The 16,392-nt window shown below is 44.6% G+C and overlaps 1 long non-coding RNA gene across 1 annotated transcript; it reads left to right on the forward strand.

Annotated features, from left to right (window-relative positions):
* Positions 1-4,032: 4,032 nt before the first annotated feature.
* Positions 4,033-7,782, forward strand: LOC122207183. Its single transcript, XR_006196707.1, has 2 exons — positions 4,033-4,447; positions 6,090-7,782. It is a non-coding gene; the product is annotated as an uncharacterized LOC122207183 (long non-coding RNA).
* The last annotated feature ends 8,610 nt before the right edge of the window (positions 7,783-16,392 follow it).

Raw genomic sequence — 16,392 nt, forward strand, 5'->3', positions numbered from 1 at the left:
ACAAGTCACTGGCACCCCAAATGTTTCTTAAATGAATGAACATGCAACAACACATGAAAATATCTTCAAAAAACTTGTAATTAAAGAAAGACAAATTATAACAAAAAGACTTCATTTTCACTTACTGAATTGGCAGAGTTTTGTTCTTGTTACTACTTGTGAATGGTGATGCCCAGTATTGTCGGGACTCCAAACCAGGTTCCTCTGGGGACAGAGGACTCCTTGATCCAACCCACACATTCACTCCTTCAACTAATGTTTGTTGAGCACCTACTATGTGTCAGACACAGCCTAGACTCTGGAGCCCCCACTGAAAAGAAGGCATTTGTGCAAAGGCCTGAAAGAGTGGAGCCAGCCAGGTGGCTATCTGTGAAGAGTGGCTCCCAGGCAGAGGGAACAGCCAGAGCCTGAGGGGGTCACCGGGGGAAGCTAAGCAGGTTAGGAGGAGGCCGGAGGAGATGGGGTGGTGAGGCCTCTGCAGTACTGGAGTACTTGTGGTTGGTGTCTGGAGTAGGGTGGGAGGAGTCCTGTAGGACTGAGCCCTTAACCTGTAGGAAGTGACACTACTTCTAGGGAGATTGTGTCAGAATTAAGTTGTGGGACACACAGCTGTTACTACGGAGAATTGCTTGGTGGAAATTGTGTGGGAGAAACTCTGCCCCCCTCCCCCCAACACTGTAATTGGGTCCAGAACCAATTCACCAGGAAAGTAGCGTATGGAACAGTCTCCCCTGGGAGCCCTCTTTCCTGGGTTTGTGACTCTGCATGCTTACACTTCCCTCCCCAGGGCATCTGCGCCTCTGCTACAGCATACACCAAACTTTAACTGAAATTTGGGAGAATGGCAAGAAGTGTGTTCCCACCATGCAATTCAAGGTTCCTAGGACTGCTTTCTGGACCTGGAGGCTCCTGGTCCTTGCACCTGCTGACCTGTCACTGCCACAGTGCCCGCAGGGCAACTGTGTGCCCTCATGGTTGCAAGGTAATTGTTGTTCTGTCTGTTGTAGATGAGAAGGTCAAGGTTCAGAGAAGATTTCTGAGGAGAGAAGTGCAGAACCAACATTCAAATAGGATTTGGTCTCACTTCAAAATCTAAAGTCTTTTCTGAACCCTATCTGTCCTGTGCTGGGCAGAACCAGGGGCAGTGAATGGTAGTACAGAATATATTTCCATGGGGAGGGTGGAGGGTCGGTTCCCCATGCTGTGCCTCCTGGGTTGGAGGCCACCCATAGGTCAGAGGTTACAGAGGAAGGGCCCCATTGTGAGTGCACAATCAGCCTCAGCCTTGTGCCCCTGCCTGGGGAGCTGTGCTGAGGGAGCTCCTGACAGGGGCTGTCCCTGGAGAGGTGGGGTGAAGGCAATGACATCTATGTGGCTATTTGGAGGGAGGGGTGAGAACTGATGACCATGTCTGCTGGCAATCTTACCTGTTTTGGAGCTATGGGGACTCAAATTATGTGATTTTATGAGGCTGTTGAAGGAAAAAAATGGTCACAGAGGCCAAGAGGGCTTGGAGGGCCAATTAAACCAACCCCTCTCTTCATCAGTTTTTGCTTCTCCACTATCGGAGAGGGGAGGTATATGCCACACTGAGCATGGCTTGTGGTACACGAGAAAGGAACACTCCCACTGACAGTGCAGCTGACACCGTCCAGGGTCTCCCCCAACCCTGTAGCAAAGCAGACAGTGGCCTCTGTGTCATGCCCCTGTACACAGCCAGAATGTGTCTCTGCTCCCCCCATCCTTGGCCCCTTGTCCTCCTCTTAGCCTTAGAGTGAGCTCATCTCCAAAGGTCCAGGTGGTTTTTATATTTGACATAAGGTTTCGTAAGGAGATGATAAAATGGGATACATTGCACTGCATTCCCTTCTGAAAACTAGCTTTCAAGCAACTCGTTTCTCCTCAAGTTGCTCCTCCAACCCCTAGTTACCTCACTAAAACTATAGTAGGCTTTTTTGGAGGTGGAAATCAGCAAACTAATTCTAACATGCAATATGGAAAGGCAAAGGGCTATGAAAGGCCAAGATATGTTTTAAAAGAAAAATGGGAGAAATTACCCCATCAGATATCAAGACTTACAGTAAAGCCTGATTAGCATAGTATGTTATTGGTTCGTGGAGAAATAAAGAGACCAGGGGTCAGTAAACATTGGCCTGCCCATGGGCCGAGTCTGGCCTACTCTATGCTTTTGTGTGGCCCACAAACTAAGAATGGTTTTTACATTTTTAAATGGTTGAAAATAATAAAAAGAAGAGTATTTCACGACACATGAAAATTATATGACATTCAAATGTCAGTGGCCATAAGTAAAGTCTTACTGGTTGTAACACAGCCATGTCCATTTGTTTATGTACTTTCTATGGCTGCTTTCATGCTACGACCGCAGAGTGGAATAGTTGTGATAGAGATCGTGTGGTCTGCAAAGTCTGAAGTAGTTCACACCTGGCCCTTTAAAAAAGTTTGCTGACTCCTAAAAGAGACCAATGTAACAGATGGAAGTCACCTGCTTTTGACAAAGATGGCATTGCACAGTCACGGTGGAAAGATTAATATTTTAACACACGGTCCCGGGTAAATTGTATTTCCCCAAAGAAACCTGATTTTTGCCTCACAACACATGCAAAAAAAAAAATTTTTTTTAGCGGGATTTAAAATCTAAATGTAGAGGGTAAAATAAGGAAGATTCTAGTATCTATATGTAGTAAAATCTTCATCACCTTGGGTCAGAAAAATATTTCTTATATAGGGCACAGAAATCACCCCCCTAAAGTAAAATACTAATCAGTTAGATTCCATTAAAATTGAGAACCCTAACCCACCAAAACACACCATTAAGACAGTGAGAAGTCAAGTCGTATCATGGGAAAAAATATTTGCAAGGCAAGTAAGTGATAATCAAAGGACTCATATCCAGAACATATAAAGAACTCCTGTAAATCAAGTAGGAAATCCTAATGGTCAATAAATATATGAAAAAGCTTTATTTGTTATCAGGGAAATGAACATAAAGACCCGAGTGAGATAGCATTACACACCTCTCAGAATGATTAATACTGGAAAGAGTGAGATGCCCGAGTGTTAGTGAGAAGGCACATCCTATCAGCTAGCAATTCCACTCCCAGGTATATGCCCGGTGAAAATGCTTGCATATTTTTGCCCAAAAGTATGTTCAAAGCATTACCACTTGGAATAGTCAAAAATCTATCATCCAAACGTCCACCAACATAAAATGCTTAAAAATATTGTGGTATATTTTTACAATAGAACATGACTTTACCACACAAACGCCCAATTACTGATATATGCGACAACTCAGATGAGACCTAACAATTGTGTTGAGTGAAAGAAGTCAAATGCAAAACAAAACAAAACAAAACAAAACAAAAAACCCAAGACATATTGTGATGTCATCTCTACAAAGTTCAAAAGCAGACAAAATGAATCCATAGAGTTGGAAGGCAGACAGTGTTTACTTTTGATTGAGGTGGTAATTAGGAAGGGGTCTTTTGGAGTGATGGTAATATTCTTCGTTTTTTTTTTTTTTTTTTGGATCCAGGTGGTAGTTAATATAGGTGTGTTCATTTTGACATAGTTCACCAAGCTGTACATTTAAGATACATGCACAGCCGACCTCTAGGTGGTTTTTTGCAGGGTCTGCTGAGAAATAGCGCATGTGATGTTCACTCACAATAATTCCTTAATGTTATCTAATGTGCCTGATTGTCTCAAACTGTCTTTTTACCAAGGGACCAGAGTGCCCTAGTGTCTGTAATTTTCCTATACTGTCCTCCCGCGATGAGGCCGCTGTCTGAGCACAGTGTGGTTAGACCAGCAGTCGGAACTCAGGCCCGGCGCTTATTCAGCGACCCCAGACCGCGTGGGAGGGAGCTCTGGGCGGTTGGTGGTTACCATGGAGATTCCCCGTGAGCGTCTCTGATTGGCTGAGACACCTCGGGCCCCGCCTCCTCCGCTCAGCTCCGTGGGCGGGTTCCAGAGGGGCCGAGATTTCCAGCGGACGCTGTCCCAGGCCTTCTGGGAGTGGTAGTTCGCCGTCGCGCCGTTTTGGATGCAGCTGCCGAGCCGCCGGGGAGTTGCGGGCTGATCGCCGCTGTCCCGGGAGGTCTGGCTGGAACGTGGTTTCTCGTGGGGTCAGTGCGGCATGGGGGACGCGGCGCAGGGAGCCGGGCCCTGCTCTCGTATCTTCGCTCGGGCCAGGAGCCGCGGGCTCTCCGAGCTGTGGCCTGACGGGGAAGCGGACCCCCGGATTCCGGAGGCCCAGAGCGCCCCCAGCGCAGAGGAAGAGGAGAGGCGGAAGGGGAAAGGAATTTCCAGGAGAGAATTGCTTAAAGGGAAACCTGAACGGAGCCTGAGTTTCTTACTGTTTGACAGCAGCTTTGGTGCAACGGGCCGAACTTCAATCTTGGGCCTGCACCCCGGACCCCGGATTGTGAGTCCGCTAAGATGTTTGCTTGGAGACCCCAGATTTAACCTGAAATAGTTGTTTCTTTGGAGGACTTGTGGAGTACTTACCTTTATCCTTACACTCAACCTACCTTTAACCTTACAGCTTTACGAGGTTTTCTTAACACTTGCTGAAAATTATTTGAGTAGGTAAATCGTTGTTTAATTAAGGAAGCAAAGTATGGGCTTCCACAATTTAAGTGAGCATTCATTTGGGATTCTCAGAGATTCCTTCTATTTGTTCAAAAGGAAAGAGGAACAGTTCTGTATTGCCTTACCTCAGCATTTCTCTTGTACCAGAACGCCTCCCTCTCGTTAGTATTTCTACCCAAACGTTGACCCTGATCTGAGGTCACCTTTATAATACAGACCTGCCTTTCCCAGCCACGCTGAAAACACCTCCGAGTCTCCGTGTCTTCTCTGGTATTTATTTTGTCTTTTCTGTTGACTGGAGGATTCAGTAAGTCTTTGTCCTCCAACATAAGGACTGTTGGGAGACTCCGCTTAAATGTTTTCAAAGTTGCTAGTACTAGTGTTCTAGAAATTTCAAAATATTACATTTAAGTAACCACAGCACTGACTTTGTTATATATTTTGCCCCACCCCCCACCATGAGCAGATTTCTCAGTTTCTAAAATCAATTTTTGCCCAAGAGAGAGTTTTGGAGATCCTGTGAGATCTGAGGTCTCTAGAGGCGCTCATTCGATGAGGGATAAATCTGTATGTGCAGTTCAGGAGTGATTGGGTACAAGAGTGGAATCTCTACAGTGTTGTCCAAGGAGCTCTCCCTAATGCCTTATGTTCCTCTGTTCCACTGTTCAGATTTTTGACCTATCATCGGTTACTCCTTTCTACGTTGCTTTTCCACATGCTGTTTTTACAGTCCTCGGTAGCTTCTCTCTATGGCCTGTCACTCTGCCATTTCTTCTTGTTCATTTTCTTTCTTTAAAAAATTTTTTTTTAAAAATGTCTATTTATTTTTGAAGGAGAGAGAGAGATGGGGAAGGACAGAGAGAGAAGGAGACACAGAATCCAAAGCAGGCTCCAGGCTCTGAGCTGTCAGCACAGAGCCTGACCCGGGGCTCGAGCCCATGAGCTGTGAGATCATGACCTGAGCTGAAGTCGGATGCTCAACCAGCTGAGCCACCCAGGCGCCCTTAGATTGCTCATTTTCTGATATTGCCACACATCACGTTCATTATTTGTGTTTTGACTAGGTCCTTGTCCATTCTGTCATTTAAGCTCTGTCTAGTCTTAGATTACTATGGTGTATAGTGGACAAAGCCTAAGTTCTGTTTGTCACCATTCCATTAATAACCTCTGTATCTTTAGGGTAATCACATAATCTCTCTAGTTCTAAACTTGTTCATCTTTAAAATCATCTTCTGTCTTTAAAGCCTTTTCCCCCCAGCTTCAAGAGTCTTTGTAAAATTTCCTATTGGGCCAGGCTCTTTCCTACCACTCCTACCTCTATTTATTTCTACTGCACTGACTCTTATTATTTTCCCAGATTATAAAACTGTGTATTCTAATGTGCATGAACTTTAACAGTTGTTTTCTTTCTCCAGAGTGCAGTTTCCCTTATCCCAACACAGATAAGGTGTTTTTATAATTTTTATTCTTTTCAGATTTGAAGACCAGAGAAGATACCAAAGAGAAGACCATTAGAATATGCTTTTGAGTGAGCAGCTCCATCACTGTCATCATGAAAAGGCTCAGAAGGGATGTGTCCCCATGATGTTTATTTGAAGAAGGCTGTGAATGTGAGGCTAAAGTAGAAAAGCAAAGGGAAGACACTATAGGCAAAATTTCAAAAAAATGTCTTGCTCAAACCACTGGTTTTCAGCAAGTAGTAGTTGCCCATGAAGAAATAGCCCTTCAGGAAAATAGGCATAATTTCAGTGAATTTGAGATTTGATCCATTTGGGTAAAGTGTCAAATGGAACTTATCTCCAATTAAAAGGCAAAGAAATTCTAAAAAGAAAACTTGTAGTGAATGTGGAAAACATTTTAGTGACCAAACTTTTTTTCGTCATCAGAGAATTCATACTGGTGAGAAACCTTATAAATGTGATGACTGTGGAAAAGCATTTCGCCAGAGTTCATCTCTTACTGAACATCAGCAAACTCATACTGGAGAAAAATCCTAGAAATGTAAAGTCTGTGGAAAAGCATTCACTGTAAATTCATATCTTACTCAGCATCAGAGAATTCATACTGGGAGAAACCTTATAAATGTGATGAATGTGGGAAAGTCTTCAGTGACTACTCATCATTTATTCAACATCAAAGAATTCATAGTGGAGAGAAACCCTATGAATGTATTATTTACGGGAAGTCCTTCACGGATATCTCATCACTTACACAACATCAGAGAATTCACACTGGAGTGAAACCCTATAAATGTAACGATTGTGAGAAGGAATTCAGACGAAGTACACACCTTATCCGGCATCAGAGAAATCATACTGGGGAAAAGCCTTATAAATGTAATGAATGTAGAAAAGCATTCACTGCCCAGTCAGCTTTTACACAACATCAAAGGATTCACACTGAAGAAAAACCCTATACGTGCTGTGAATGTGGGAAAGGAAAGGCTTCCCTGAAAACTCCTCTCTTACTAAACAGCGAATTCATACTGGAGAGAAGCCCTATGAATGTAATGAATGTGGTAAAGCTTTTAGCCAGAGCACTCACCTTATTCAACATCAGAGAATTCATACTGGAGAAAAGCCCTTTAAATGTGATAAATGTGGAAAAGCATTTGGTAATAGTTCAGCGCTGATCAGACATCAGCAGCTTCATACTTTAGAGTCATCCTAATGACTCTATAATTTTGTGGACCACTTCATCCTTTCATGACCTACTCTGACTTTTTGATCACAGGTCTCTTACCCATGTCACCCACTCCTCTGCCTAAAGTCATAATATCTAGGAATAGATATTATTTTATCCTGGGATAAAGTAGAACATAATATTTCTAATATAAGTTCCCCAAACCAAGGCTGTTGTAAGCAGCAATTTCAATAGATTATAGCAACCTTCCTACATCTATCCTGGATTTTTGTGGTTGATGCTCCATCTCCCTGGGAATCTCCTCCAGACCTTAATCCATGATAAAAGGCTGCTTTCTGCCACCAAAGGTTCCTGATTCAAATGTTCTCATCTTTCATTTCAGGGATTCCTCATTATTAAAAACAATTATAGGAATCAATATATTCAGCCATATTTCCCAGATATACCTGCCCAAAATGCCACTGGTTCATCAGTCTGAGATTAAATATGAATAACATAATATAATACAATGTCATGAGAATCATTCCACATTGGCAATTTGGTTTATGTATCCACCTGTTCTTTCAACCTGATCATCTAAAAGGTTGGGCCACTGAATGAAATGAAAAAGTTCATTGGTGTTTTGAGACTCCAAAGCAAGTCTTGTTACTGCCTGTATCTTCCAGTCTTCCAGAATCCACCATATTTTTCATATGTTTCTTTCCATTCCAGGTGACCTTAATCACTCATGTTCACCACCACCATTATGTGTTAGTCAAAGAGATGAAGAAGTTTAGTGTGCATACAAATTTTCAACTCACCATAAACATAGCTGACTTGTGTTCTTGTTAGACTGTGTCCAAAGATGAAACCTGGAATCTAGTTTCCCACTTCTATACTCTAGCTCAGAGTGGCTTTTTATCAGTGGTAATCAACCTACCCTCTGCCCTCGTCCATTCTTGGGACAGAATTCAGGTAGAAATTGCATCGAAAAGCACTATTCCTCAGCATGGGCAGAGAAAGCCCAAGTGGGACTGGGAACTTAGCTAATTTCAAAACACTGTTAGGTCTTTAGACCCACTGTTAGGGCAGTTGCTACTTAAACTAGTTGTGCTGAACTGTTTTGCACTTTGGAAGCCTATTTTGCATGACTTTTTAATTTCTATTCTCATTTGGTATTTAGCAGTTTTACTTCAGTCTTACTTTCTGATCATTTTTGTGTCTGATTCCTCCTATTGATTTCCCATTCTTAGTTAATGGAAATTTCACTGGCACCTGGTCTTGATCTTAAGTGTGTTCCCACCAGATATTGCTATTAGATTTTGAGCTATTCTCTGGCCTCCAGGTGCTTATTAACACTTTCAACATGATTCTTCCTTAGTGTTTATTATTGCCCTAGTTTGCCCTTACAATTCCCCAGCACTACCTCTGTTATAGTACTTGGTACATTATATAGAGTTAGATGCATTTCTTACTAGACTGTAAGCTCCTTCAGGGAAGGGACCTTGTTTAATTAATCTTTGCTCCAACAGACTGATTGACCCAGAGTTGCTGCCCAACAAAACCCTTTTCGAATATATGATACACATGCACAGTCACTATTTCCACAACCCAACTGAACACATTTTTACCGGAAAGTCTTTGATGTAGAAACTCCTTGGGTTAGATATGTCTGTGCATACCTTGGCTGTTTGTGTCTGTCCTTTGGTGTAGTATGTATATGAGATGTCAGTGTGAAGTAATATAATACAGTGGTTAAGAGCTTGGGATTTGAAGACAAAATGACCAGGTCTGAGGCTCATCTCAGGCATTTACAGGTGGCTCATGTTACCTATTTTCTCTACACTTTGTTTGCCTGATTTATATAATGGGGATAACAGGATCTACCTCAGAGGGTTTGAGTATTACATAAAGTAATGCATTTAAATAACTCAGTACAGTGCCTGTTCCATACGAATTATTAGCTTGTTGTGTTTGGACCCTGTATACCTTCTTGGTGACCGATCTGTCTTCTAGTCTAGACCCAAAATATCAGCTAATCTCTTGCTTTCCCATTCTCGATATTCGGCCTTCTCTCTATGGTGTATTGCCATTACTAATTGTCTAACTGTGGCACAAATCCATACAAATTTCCTTTGAACTCTGTACCCCTTCTAGGCACCAATTTCATTTCTGTTTTCTGCTTAAATTCTTAAATGAGTCGTCTGCAGCTCATGATGTAGCTTATCTTGTTTTTTTTTTTTTTTTTTTTTGGATGTTAACTTTAGCTTCAAAGGTATATTGTTTTGAGGAAATTGGCTATGATATTCTTTCTGTATCTTCTACAGTGTCCAGCATAGTACTTAATGCAAATAGGCTGCGAGTGAATACTTGGTTGCCATTTGATGAGCATAAGACCCCACACTTGACAAGAGACCATGTATAGCAGTTATTGGTATTTTAGAGGCAGTTTAGTCTAACAAAGCTCTTTGTTACAAGATTGCTAGGATGTCTTATGGCATCTAAAGACAAGAGTGTGTCTGAGTCCCTGGAGCAGGTGGAAACAGAACCCTAGCACATAGAGATATTCTCTTCCTCTTTCACCTCTGCCGTCTCTGTGTAATGATTTTTTTCTCCTGCATATTTAAGTTCCATGTAACAGGAAGTCTGGCTGCCAACAGTTCTTATGGTTTGTATCATCCAGTTTTAATCATCAAAAGATACTGCATTTCTCTGCCTGCCTGCATTATCTATCAGTTAATGAAAGGAATGTTGGTATCTCCAGCCATAATCATTGATTTGTATATTATTCCTCTCAGGTCTATGAGTTTTTGTCTCATACATTTTGACACTGGTTTGCTTGTACACATTTAGACTGTTACGCCTTCTTGGAAAATTGATCCTTTTATTATTACTTGTGTCCTGTCTTATCTCTTAATATCTTCCTTGTTCTGATTATCTGCTTTGTCTGAAATTAATAGATCTATGTCAGCTTATTTTTTTATTAGTGTTGGCATGGTAGAAATTTCCATCCCTGTACTTCTAGTCTATGAATTGTTATGTTTAAAGTGGATTTCTTGGGGGCGCCTGGGTGGCTCAGTCGGTTGGGCGTCCAACTTCGGCTCAGGTCACGATCTCGTGGTCCGTGAGTTTGAGCCCCGCGTCGGGCTCTGGGCTGATGGCTCAGAGCCTGGAGCCTGCTTCCGATTCTGTGTCTCCCTCTCTCTCTCCCCCTCTCCCATTCATGCTCTGTCTCTCTGTGTCTCAAAAATAAATAAACGTTAAAAAAAAAATAAAGTGGATTTCTTGTAGATGACAAGGTTGGATCATGTTCCTTTATCCACTTTCACAATCTTTTTTAATTGGTATATTTAAAGGTATTAGTGATCTAATCAGACAAGTGCATGGGCCACTCGTCGGGTAGGCCTCAGGAATCCTCTCGGGCAGCTGCAGCCGGGCCTTGGAAAGGACATGGTGATGTTCCAGGTTCAATGCCGAGTGATTTTGCACTGTGTCTGAACCCCAGGGGTGTGGTGTTGTCAGAGTTTGGTATTGGGTCCTCATGGGAGAGAGCCTTAGCTAGGGTTAGTTTTCTGTCCAGGGATATCACCAGGGCTGAAGCGACTCCAGTCTCGTGATTTCCCTCGAGGGCTGAAGTTAGGGCCCATATGATGGTGTGGGTCAAGTGTAGGTTTAGGGTTCGAGATAGGGTTAGGTGTAGGCTGAAGGTTACGCTTAGGGTTAGGGTTAGGTCCCAAGAAGCTCTAGGCACTGACCTCACAGCAGAGCAGTTGTCTCCCCGAAGGGTTGAGTGGAGTGCAAAAGGGAGTGTGCTGGTCAGGATTAGTCTTTGGGTTCCAAGGCCAGACAAATGTATGGGACACCCTTTGGGTAGGCCTCAGGAATCCTCTCGGGCAGCTGCAGTGGGACTTGGAAATGACATTGTGATGTTTCAGGTCCTATGCCAAGTGATCTTGCACCGCTTCTGGACATTTGTGCGTGGTGTTATCAGACTCTGGTGTTGGGTCCCCATGGGGAGAGAGACTTAGCTAGGGTTAGGGTTCAGTCCAGGACGTCACCAGTGCCGAAGCGACTCCAGACTCCTGATCTCCCCCGAGGGCTGAAGTGCTGGCCCATGTGATGGCGCGGGTCAAATGTAGGGTTAGGTTTGGAGATAGGGTTAGGGTTTGGTTGTGGGTTATGGTTAGGGTTATGGTTAGGGTTAGGGTTAGGCCCCAGGAGGCTCCAGGCGCTGAACCCACAGCAGTGCAGTTGTCTCCCCGAAGGTCTGAGTTGAGGACACAAGGGAGGGTGCTGGTCAGGATTAGTCTTTGGCTTCCACGGCCAGTCTATAATATGGTGTACCCTTTGGGCAGGCCTCAGAAATCCTCTCGTGTAGCTGCAGACTCGCTTTGGTAGTGACATGGTGATGTTCCACGTTCAATGCCAATTATTTTCACAGCGATTCTCGAACCCATGTGCGTGCTGTTGTCAGACTGTGGAATTGGGTCCCCATGGTTAGAGAGCCTCAGCTAGAGTTAGGGTTCAGTTCAGGGATGTCGCCAGGGCCGAACTGACTCCAATTTGGTGATCTCCCTCGAGGGCTGAATTGAGTGCCCATGTGAGGATGCGGGTCAAGTGTAGGGTTAAGGTTAGAGATAGTGGTAGGTGTAGGGCGAGGGTTATGGTTATGGTTACAGTTAGGGTTAGGGTTAGGTCCCAAGAGGCTCCAGGCTCTGACCTCAAAGCAGAGCAGTGTCTCCCTGAACGGCTGAGTGGAGGACACAAGGGAGGGTGCCAGTCTAGATTAGTCTTTGGGTTTCAAGGCCAGACAAATGTATGGGCCACCCTTCTGTAGGTCTTAGGAATCTTCTCGTGCAGGCGCAGTCGCGCTTTGGAAATAACCTGGTGATATTCTGTGTTCCATGCTGAGTATTTCTGCACCGATTCTTGAACCCGTGTGTGTGCTTTGTCAGACTTTGGATTGGGTTCCCATGGGGGGAGAGCCTTAGCTAGGGTTCGGGTTCAGTCCAGAGATGTCAACAGGGCCAAAGCGACACCAGTGTTGTGAATTCCATGAAGGGTTGTAGTGCAGGCACATCCGTGGCTGTGCATCTGGTGTAGATGTAGTGAGATAGATAGGGTTAGGTTTAGGGTGAGGGTTATGTTTAGGGTTAGGGTTAGGTCCCAGGAGGCTCCAGACACTGACACCACAACAGAGAAATTGTCTCCCCTAAGGGCTAGTGGAGTACAAAAGGGAGGTTTCCAGTATGGATTTGTCTTTGGGTTCAAAGTACAGACAAGTGTATGGAATGCTCTTCGTGTAGGACTAAGAAATCCTCTGTTGTAGCTGTAGTTGCGCTTTGGAAATGACATGGTGATGTTCTATGTTCCATGCCGAGTATTTCTGCACTGATTCTCTAACCCGTGTGTATGCTGTTGTCAGACTTTGGAATTAGGTGCCCATGGGGAGTTTGCCTCAGGTAGGGTTAGGGTTCAGTCCAGGGACGTCGCCAGGGCTCAAGTGACACCAGTGTTGTGAATCCATGGAGGGCTGAAGTGAGGGCACATGCGTGGCTGTGGGTCTGGTTTAGAGTTAGTGTGATAGGGTTAGGTTTCGGTTGAGGGTTCTGGTCAGGGTTAGGGTTGGAGTTAGGGTTAGGTCCCAGGAGGCTCAAGGTACTGACCGCACAGCAGAGGCGTTATCTCCCCGAAGGTTTGAGTGGAGTACACAAGGGAGGGTGCCGGTCAGGATTAATCTTTGGGTTCCAAGGCCAGACAAATGTATGGCCCATCCTTCGGGTAGGCCTCAGGAATCCTCTCGTGCAGCTGCAGTCGTGCTTTGAAAATGACATGGTAATGTTCCACGTTCCATGCTGAGTATTTCTGCAGCGATTCTCGAACCCGTGTGCGTGCTGTTGTCAGATGTTGGAATTGGGTCCCCATGGGGAGAGAGGCTTAGCTAGGGTTAGGGTTCGGTCCAGGAACGTCGCCAGTGCCGATGCGACACCATTCTCGTGAATTCCATGGAGGGCTGAAATGTGGGCACATGGGTGGGTGTGGGTCTGGTGTAGAGTTAGTTGAGAGATCGTGTTAGGTTTAGGTTTAGGATTAGTGTTACGGTTCTGTTTAGGGTTAAGATTAGTTCCCAGGAGTTTCCAGGCCCTGAACCTACAGCAGTGCAGTTGTCTCCCTGAAGGGCTGACTGGAGTGCAGAAGGGAGGGTACCGGTCAGCATTAGTCTTTGCACTCCAAGGCCCCACACCTATATCTGCACTCTTCAGTAGGCCTCAGGAATCCTCCTGTGCATCAGAAGCTGTGCTTTGGAAGTGACGTGGTGATGTTCCACGTTTCACACTGAATTATCCTGTACCGCTTCTCAACCCATTGTGCATGCTGTTGTCAGAGTGTGGAATTCGGTCCCCATGTGGAGAAAGCCTTAGCTACGGTTACGGTTTGGGCCAGGGAAAAATCCAGGCCTGAAGTGACACCAGTCCTGTGATCTCCCTGTATTGATGATGTGAAGCATGGTGCGAGTCAGGTATAGGGTGAATGTTAAAGATGAGGTGAGGTTTAGGTTCACGTGTATACTGTGGGTCACCGTTAAGATTAGGGCTCGGTCACAGGAGATTCCTGGCACTATACCCCCAGTAGGGCAGTTGTCTCCCCGCAGGGCTGAGTAGAGGGGTCTAAGGAGGGTCCCAGTCAGGCTGAGTTTTGGGTGCCACGGCCACTCCTCAGTTAGACCTCAAGAAGTCCCCTGTGGAGCTCCTTCTGGTCTTTGGAAATGACATGGTGATGTTCCAGGTTCCATGCCAAGTAATCCTCCTCCACTTCTGGGCCCCATGTCCATCATGTCCTCAGACTTAAGAATTGGGTCCCCATTAGGGGAAAGCTTTAGCCAAGGTTAAGGTTCGGTCCAGGGACATTGCCAGGGCCAAAGCAACACCAGTGCTGTGATCACCCTGGAGGGCTGAATGAGGGTCCATGCGTGGGTGCGGGTCATGTGTAGGGTTAGGTTTAGAGTTGGGGTGAGGTTTAGTTTGAGCGGTATGTGAGTGTCACAGTTAAGGTTAGGGTTAGGTCCCAGGAAGCTCCAAGCGCTGAAACTCCAGCAGGGTAGTGGTCTTCCCAGAGGATTGAGTGTAGGCCTCATCAGAGCAGGCTGTTCAGGCTGAGTCTTTGTGTGCCAGGGCCAGCCTTATGTGTGTGCCATCTTCAGTTGGGCCTCATCAACTGCCTTGTGCAGCTCCATGCAGGCATTGGAAATGTCATGATGATGTTCCATGTTCCATGCTGAGTAATCCTGCACCGCTCTGGGCCCTTTGTGGTGCTCTCAGAGATAGGAATTGGGTCCCCATCCAGAGAGATCCTTAACTAGGGTTAATGTTCTGTCCAGGGACTTCACCAATGCCGAGGTGACACCATTCCTGTGTGTCGTGTGCGTTGGGTTAGGGTTTGGGATTGGGTTTGGTGTTAGGGGTTAGGGTTATGGTTAGGGTTGGTGTTAGGGGTTAGTGTTAGGGGTTAGAGTTAGGTTTATGCATTGGGGTTATGCATTAGGTTTAGGGATAAGGTAAGGTCTGGCTCTAGGACTTGGGTTAGGGTTATGGGTTAGGGGATTGTGTTAGGGGTTAGCGTTAGGGTTAGTGTTAGAATTTTAGGGTTAGGGTTAGGGTTAGTTTTAGGTTTTATAATTTAGGGTTAGCGGGTAGAGTTAGAGCATTAGGGTTAGAGTTTTAGGGTTAGAGGTATAGGGTTAGGGTTAGAGGTTTAGGGTCAAGGTTAGGGTTAGTTCGGTTTATGTTTAATTTTACCGTTCGGTATGGTTAGGGTGGATTACGCCTAGGGATAGGGGCAGGGTTCAGTATTAGGGTTATGGTTATGGTTAGCTGTTAAGTTTAGGTGATGGGATTTGGGTTAGTGTTAGGGTTAGGGCTAGGGCAAGAAGTTGGTCATATTTGCACTCCCACTTGGAGCGGGAGGATGTTCATGCGTGGACATTGCCCACCATCTGGGAGGGATTTGGTTCATTTTTCGCCCCTGTCTCTCTGCACTGGAGGTTCTTCTCACCTCGCCCCATTCCAGCTTGGCTCTGGAGTATTTCACACCGTCACCCTGCCCTCTCTCGTTATGGTAGGATTTCACATACTGCCTCATCCGTTTTTGGTGCATGGGGTACATAGTTTTTATATCTATATCATTTATTTCTCCTCTGATATTTCAAAAAATATTGTTTTAGCATTTATTTATTTTTGAGACAGGGAGAGACAGAGCATGAATGGGTGAGGGTCAGAGAGAGAGGGAGACACTGAATCTGAAACAGGCTCCAGGCTCTGAGCTGTCAGCACAGAGCCCGGCGCGGGGCTCGAACTCACGGAACGCGAGATCATGACCTGAGCCGAAGTTGGATGCTTAACCGACTGAGACACCCAGGCGCCCCATATTTCTCCTCTGATATTAATTATTTTCTTCATTCTGCTGTTTGGGGGCTTTGTTTTTTGTCGTTCGTCTTGCTTTTATAGTTATAATGTTATGGAGTTTACTTCAGGGTTTTTTTTTTTTTTTTTTCCTAAGACAGACCTGTATTGCTATTAACTTCCCTGTTAGAACCAGTTTTCCTGCTTTACAGAAGTTTGGATTGCTGTGTTTTCATTTTCATTTGTTTCCATGTCATTTTGGATTTTGTCTTTGATTTCTTGGTTGAGCCATTGACTGTTTAGTAGCATGTTACTTAACTTCCATGTTTTTGTGCCTTTTCCAGATTTTTTTTCTTGTAGACTTCTACTTTCATAGCATTGTGGTCTGAAAAGACACATGGCATGACATCAATCAGTTTGATTTTGTTTTGGGTTGTTTTATGATCTAATATTTTATCGAGTGTGGGGAATGTTCCATGTGCACGTGAAAAGAATGTGTATTGTGCTGTTTTAGGATGGAATGTCTAAAATATATCAGTTAAGTCCATCTGGTCTACTCTATCATTCAAAGTCACTACTTCCTTGTTGATTTTCTGATGGAATGATGTCTCCATTGATGTCATTGGGGTGTTAAAGTGCCCTACTATGATTGTATGACTATCAATTCTTTAGTTTTGGACTGTTTTGTGTATTTGGATGCTCTCAGGTTGAGCGCATATATGTTTACAATTGTTCTTTTTGTCGGATTGTACCTTTT

This window comes from Panthera leo, chromosome E1 (genome assembly GCF_018350215.1).
Source record: "Panthera leo isolate Ple1 chromosome E1, P.leo_Ple1_pat1.1, whole genome shotgun sequence".
Lineage (NCBI taxonomy): Eukaryota > Metazoa > Chordata > Mammalia > Carnivora > Felidae > Panthera > Panthera leo.